Source organism: Phacochoerus africanus, chromosome 9, assembly GCF_016906955.1.
Source record: "Phacochoerus africanus isolate WHEZ1 chromosome 9, ROS_Pafr_v1, whole genome shotgun sequence".
NCBI classification, from domain to species: Eukaryota; Metazoa; Chordata; class Mammalia; order Artiodactyla; family Suidae; genus Phacochoerus; species Phacochoerus africanus.
In genome coordinates, this window is record NC_062552.1 from 66,519,876 (window position 1) to 66,526,634 (window position 6,759).

Here is a 6,759-nt window from a genome sequence, read left to right on the forward strand (position 1 = left end):
ATGGCATAGCTCATGGCAATGCCGGATCTTTAACCCACTGAGCGAGGCCAGGGATCGAACCTGCAACCTCATGGTTTCCGCTTCACCACAATGGGAACTCGGCATTGGTCTTTCTGTAACCCAGCCTTGGCACAGCCACTATGTTTCGGGCAGTAAGTGAGTAGATTGGTGAACTACTGGGTCATTTTAACTGAAAAGATGATTTAAGTGACAACTATGAGGATGCAAACAACATGGGATAGTTTCCTTAAAGCCTGTCATTTCTTCTCATAGGCTACAGATATTTTCAAGATGAGAGTTTTCAAACAGGAACAGACAATAGTAGCTGATAAGGTCAGTTTGGGTGACAGGAGCTCGTTTTCTTGAGTAAAGTTAGGTTGTATGCAGATCCTACCAAAGAAGGCAAACCTGAGATACTTAGGAGAATGACTCCATGTTGCTTAGGGACAGACATCAGGGGTGGGGAGAAGACAAGGGATCTGGCCAGGGATCAAACTTGCACCACAGTTTTAACCAGAGTCGAAGTAGTGACAATGCCAGATCCTTAGCCCACTGAGCCATGAGGGAACTCCTACATTATTTTTATTATATGTTTGGCGTTAATCTTATCTTTTTTTAAGATTTTTATTTTTTCTATTATAGACTATTATTTATTTTTATTATAGGCGATTTACAACATTCTGTCGATTTCCGCTGTACAGCAAAGTGACCCAGTCATACATATGTATACACATTCTTTTTCTCATATACACATTCTTTTTCTCACATTATCCTCCATCATGCTCCGTCACAATTGACTAGATATAGTTCCCGGTGCTATACAGCAGGATCTCATTGCTTGGCATTGATCTTGTTTATAAATACAGTTATGTGTGTGTGTGTGTTTCTTTTAAAGATGCTGCAGAGTACATTGTTTTCTTTCACACTTGACTCAGACCTAACTGTGTCACTCCCTTTTAACCCAGGACTCCACTTTTCAGAAGCTGGAAGCCCTGAGCTGGTATAGTTTCCTCCTTCCCCTCCTCTGCCTGGACAGAAAGCTGAAGGGGGGGGAGCTGCACGGGCTATTGGTTACTTCCATCAGTTGTGTCACCTGCTACCCCAGGGCTGAGCTTTGCTGAGGCCCCAAATGACTTTCTATGAACATGTAATTGAAAAACAGGCTATGAATGAGCAAAAGCTTGCTGATTAGACTGCACTCAGTGGTTGCCCCTTAGCCCTGGACACCACCTGGGGCCTGCCATGTCCACACCAATGCTCCAGACCTGGAGGTCAGCCTGGCCCGTGTTGCCATTGCACTACCTACCTAAGGGTCCATGTCCCGCCTTCCCATTCAACTCTGGCATTTCCTCCTTTCAGACACACCCCTGCACTGAACCTTCCTTGCCAACCTGCTCTTGGGTCAGACTCTCCCATACAAACAAGGTCTCCTCCACTTTCACCTCACTGTGAACACTCCGCCTCCTCCCTGCCCCTTGAGGGGCTGGGGGCAGGGTGCGTTGGCTGCCTTCTTGCCCCTGTTACTGCCTCCACACCAAGACCTCATGCCCCTGGGCTTTGCCCCTTCTGTTCCACTCCTCTCCTGGGTTTTCTCTGTGCTCCCCCAGGATGCTGTGGACTTTCAACCTTTAGTCCTGCCACCGCCCTGAACAACTTCAGCTTGCATGTGGCCGGCCCCGCTGACACCATCGTCACCATCGTCACTGACAGTCCCTTCTCCTCCACCCCACATTGGCTGCCTGTCCCATGGTTCAAAGCTGTGCTCGTGGTTGTCGTGGACTGACCTGTCTCTGCGATCTCAATTGTGGCAGCAAATCCATGGCTCTTCTCCTCCGGGACAGAAGCTCTCCCACTCCTGGACTCCCTACAGTTTCCAACCTTGCACAGCGCTTGATGATTCCATTTTCTCTTTGCTGTATTTACTTCCATCGCTGACCCAGTTCTCAACAGCCGTTAGTTATTTCAATGATTCTCTTCCCACCAACCTTCTTGCTTCCTTGTCTCTCCCGTGTACTCAGCAGGCAAGAGTCCACCCTGGAGTAATTCTCTTAATTCATACTCTCCAGTTCCATACATGGGTCCGTGTGAGTTGCTTGTGAAACTGAAAGGCTTTTTCTGCCTGATGATCCCTAGGCAGCAGTAGGGAGTTTCACCCCTTCCCCCTTGTCCTTTTCCAATGGTCTACCTCAGCATCTTGCTTCCTCTCAAGAGAAGGCCTTATTTTTATTTATTTATTTTTTGGCCACCCTGTGGCATATGGAGTTCCCAGGCTAGGGATCAGATCTGAGCTGCAATTGAGACCTACCCTGCAGCTGCAGCAAAGCCAGATCAGAACGCCTGCCTTACTTTAAAAAGGCCCTGCTGGAGTTCCCATTGTGGCTCAGTGGTTAATGAACCCAACTAGTATTCATGAGGACTCGGGTTTGATCCTTGGCACTGCTCAGTGGGTGAAGGATCCAGCATTGCTGTGAGCTGTGGTGTAGGTCTCAGATGCAGCTTGGATCTGGCATTGCTGTGGCTGTGGTGTAGGCCAGCAGCTACAGCTCCGATTCAACTTCTGGCCTGGGAACCTCCACATGACGAGGGTGTGGCCCTAAAAAGACAAAAGACAAAAATAAAATAAAAAGGCCTTTCTTCCTCACTAAGAAAACTGAGGCTGCAAACTAGGGAGCTCCCAAACTTACTCTTCCATGTTTAGGTCTATGTGGCTTCCATCTTTCCATCCTTATGGATTCCTGTTGATTAAGGCTTCAGATCTGGCTCTCCCAACCCACCACCTTCACCTGTATCTTTACTCTAAGCTCATAAACTTGTTTACTTTCTCCATCTGAAAATCAAACCAAACAAAAAAACCTCTGTTACCATCCTTTCTCCCTTCACAGGCCAGCTTCCTGCAAGGAGAAGTCTGATCACTCTCTTCTTTTCTTACCTCCTGGTTCCTCTCTAATCAAGTTTCTGCCTTATCACTCCACAACGAATGAGTCATCAGTTGAGTCCACTGTGGACAAAACAAACCGGCCCTTCCTTTCCTCCTTTGCCTGTTCTCCCTGAGCCATTTGATCCGAGGGCTATCCCTTCCTCCCCTGGCTTTGTTCATTTGTCTCTCCTCTCTGCTGTCAAATCTCTTAGCTGCTTCTGAGTGTCTTTATTGGCTCCCTTTGGACTCTCATCCCCTAAATGCAGAGTCACCGGGTTTGTTCTGTACTGGGCTCTTCCCACACTGACTGCTTTCCCTGGCTGACCCCATCTGCAATCATGGCATCTATTACCACCGCTTATTGAAAATTTCTGGAGTTCCCCCTGTGGTGCAGTGGGATCTATAGCATCTCTGCAGTGCCAGGACATAGGTTTGATCTCCAGTCCAGCACAGTGGGTTAAATGATCTGGCCTAGGTCGCAACTGTGGCTCAGATCTGATCCCTGGCCTGGGAACTCCATATGCTATAGGGCTGCCAAAAGAGGGAAAAAAAATAATTCTTGCCTTTAGTTCCTGTTTAGGCTTTTCTTCTGAGTTTCAGACCATATGCCCAACTGGACACTTACAAGTCCCTCGGGTACCTCAGACTCAGCCTCTTCCCAACAGAATTCCTATCTTTTCAGCCAAACTTCTCCTGGATTCTTTGTGAATATTGTCATTATCCAGGATCCCATCCTCTTTTCATCATTTCTAGCCAGTCATCACCTCTATAAAGATGGGAGTTCACGTTGTGGTGCAGTGGAAATTAATCTGACTAGGAACCATGAGGTTGTGGGTTCGATTCCTGGTCTCACTCAGTGGGTTAAGGATCCGGCATTACCCTGAGCTGTGGTATAGGTAGAAGATGCAGCTTGGATCTGGCATTGCTGTGGCTGTGGTGTAGGCCAGCAGTTGTAGCTCTGATTAGACCCTTAGCCTTGGAACCTCCATATGCTGTGGGTATCACCCTTTAAAAACAGAAAACAGGAGTTCCCGTCGTGGCGCAGTGGTTAACGAATCCGACTAGGAACCATGAGGTTGCGGGTTCGGTCCCTGCCCTTGCTCAGTGGGTTAACGATCCGGCGTTGCCGTGAGCTGTGGTGTAGGTTGCAGACGCGGCTTGGATCCCACATTGCTGTGGCTCTGGCATAGGCCGGTGGCTACAGCTCCGATTCAACCCCTAGCCTGGGAACCTCCATATGCCTCGGGAGCGGCCCAAGAAATAGCAACAACAACAACAACAACAACAACAACAACAACAACAACAACAACAAACAGAAAACAAATGAACAACAAACAAAAAAAGTCTAGAGAGATGGAAAGATTTGAGTTCACTGGAATCCTGGGGAAGCTGAGAGATGGAGACTGGCTTGGTAAGGCTGCTCTCCTGAAGAGATGCAGTGGATTGGGGGGGTCTACACACAGTGGGGAGGACCTCATGATAGAAATGACACTTTGGGAGCCTGCTCAGTGAGGGAAGGATAGCCGTGGATGAGGCTTCCAATCTTGTGTAAACTTAACCGAGCATCACCAAGGGCTGAAGTATTTGAAGAGAAAGGAACAGAGCCTGCCAGTGCTCGAATAGATCTGGAAAGAGATAGCTCAGGGAGAACCAGAGACAGAAAGGAGCCTAACACAGTAGGACTTGGAAGTGGAATGGAGTTCCCCATGTGGCTCAGTGTTAAGAACCTGACTAGTATCCACGAGGATGCATGTTTGATTCCTGCTTCACTCCCAGGTCTAAAGATCTGACATTGCCGTGAACTGCAGTGTAGGTTGCAGATGCAGCTTGGATGTGGCATTGCTGTGGCTGTGGCTGTGGCTGGCAGCTATGGCTCCAATTCAACCCCTAGCCTGGGACCTTCCATGTGCCATGGGTGTGGTCACAAAAAAAAAAAAAAAAGAAAAAGAAAAAAGAAAAAAAAGTGGGAGGGCCAAGAGGACTTGGATCTCTCAGGGATGAGGAAGTCTGAGTATGTGTTATTTACGTCCCATTTACAGTGTTTACTTCTGTGAGGTCTCCAACAGGATCCTCTTTCCCTCCAGGTTACTGCTCACCTCCACATCTTGTCCAAAAAGCAAATCTTACTAAGTCATTGGCTCTTTTAACTTTTGGACAAAGTCCCGTTTACTATCTAGCCCCATCTCTCACTACTACTTATGTATTCTTTTTGCTTCAGCTGTGTGGAAGTTATTCCATCTCTTAAAAGCACCAGGCCTTCATATAGGGGTTCCATGCTCCCATGCTTGGAATACCCATCTCAGTTTCTTTCTTTCTTCTTCTTCTTCTTTTTTTTTTGATCTTTTTGGCTTTTTAGGGCCGCACCCCTGGTATATGGATATTCGCAGGCTAGGGGTACAATCGGAGCCGTAGCCGCCGGCCCACGCCAGAGCCACAGCAATGCAGGATCCAAGCTGTGTCTTCGACCTACACCACAGCTCATGGCAACACCAGATCCTTAACCCACTGAGTGAGGCCAGGGATAGAACCCACGTCCTCATGGGTGCTGGTCAGGTCTGCCAACTGCTGAGCCATGACAGGAACTCCTCACCTTCTTCTTTCTAACCCCAGTCATTCTGCCATTTCTTCTTTCCCTTCAGGACTCAATTTAAGCACCATTTCCCAGAAGCCTTTTAGAATACTGGAGTTCCAGTCATGGCTCAAAAGTAACGAACCTGACTAGTATCCATGAGGATGTGGGTTCACTCCCTGGCCTTGCTCAGTGGTTTAGAGTCTGGCATTGCCATGAGCTATTGTGTAGGTCACAGACATGGCTTGGATCTGGCGTTGCTGTGGCTGTGGCGCAGGCCAGCAGCTGCACCTCCCATTTAACCCCTAGCCTGGGAACCTCCACATGTAGTGGGTGTGGCCCTAAAAAGACAAAAACAGAAAGCAAGCAAACAAAAAAACCCAGAAGACTTTTACAATACCAATTTCATTTTCTCTGGGCTATCATAGCATTCTACACATAACATAAAAATACCCTTTACAACATTTCACTGTAATCCGTTAACTTGCTTCTCTTCCCTGGTAGACCAAGTAATTTATGAAGGCAGATCTCAGTCTGTCTGTCTTTCTATCTCTTATGTTTAGCTCGACAGCAGTCTAAATGCATAAATAGTTATCAACCAGTAAAGTTTTAAAAGTTTAAGCAAAAGGCTATTTAGAAAACTTTTAACATTTCAATGACAGGCCATTTAATTATCTCACTAACTGTGTGTCTTCATTCCTGAAGGTGAGTGCATTGTTGCTGGCTCATTTGCCAGTGGAAAAACCTGAACATTTAAGGGTAAATCTCCTGGAGGTACCTGCCTACAGACAGACTGCAAGCAGCCTGTCACCTGCAGAACCCACAAGATCTGCGTCTTTCTCCTGGCCTTGACCTACATAGCACCTAGAGACACTAAAAAAAGTGAACAGATAGATGTATTTAGGGTAATCTCTTTTGTCTTTAGGTTCAGGAATGCACAGATGTCGGTCTATGTGGGTGTTTTTGTGTGTCTGAGTGCATGTGTGCATGGGGAGGGAGGAAGAGGGTCAAGGGTTCATCTCTTTTTTCCTCAGATGCCTTCCCTAACTTCGTTGACCGGATTCTATTCACCTCTGCATCCTCTCCGAGCACCTTATTCTCCTTCTCTGCACTGATCACAGCTCTGATTGCATGTGTGTGCTGACCGCTTGTCTCCCTCGCTAGATGGTAAACTGTACCCGACGAGGTAAGGAATGTATTACGTTCCTGTTCACACTAGTAATCCTCCAGCCCAGTAGGACGCCTAAGGCATCACTGGTATTCCACAAATATT